Raw genomic sequence first — 494 nt, 5'->3', positions numbered from 1 at the left:
ATATACGGTATATACTCGTGTATAAGCCGAGTTTTTCAGCACATTTTTAATGCCGTTTTGTGGTAACATTAGGTGCCTCAGCTAATATTCGGGTTAGCTTATACTCGAGTAGATATGGTATACCTCTTTGGTTCTTTCTGTCTTTTTCGGTTTGCTTTACCACTGCAAAGGAGGTGACTTTGGACAAATCACAGCACTGATTTGGCCCTCTCTTTCCTTTAGGCTTAAAACAATAATTTGCTTTCAGTAAAAGGGTTGGGCATGTTTTATCAGAAATATGTGAGAAATGTTGTTTTTAAAATAGTGAGTTCTGTGTATCTGGTTTGTTAGAGCCACGATGGATAACTTCTAACTCCAAGAAGCAATTCAATTCTTTTCATACAAATGGAAAATAGAGTGGGAGACCTGGTAGGGCGGGATCAAGGGGAACGTAACAAAGAGGAAGTGCTGAAATCCTGGTGGGGACTGAGCATGATAGTGGGACAGGAGGAGAA

Source organism: Echinops telfairi, unplaced genomic scaffold (genome assembly GCF_000313985.2).
Source record: "Echinops telfairi isolate 266 unplaced genomic scaffold, ASM31398v2 ScPeMD7_7458;HRSCAF=8496, whole genome shotgun sequence".
NCBI lineage: Eukaryota > Metazoa > Chordata > Mammalia > Afrosoricida > Tenrecidae > Echinops > Echinops telfairi.
Note: the sequence above shows the minus strand (reverse complement) of the source record.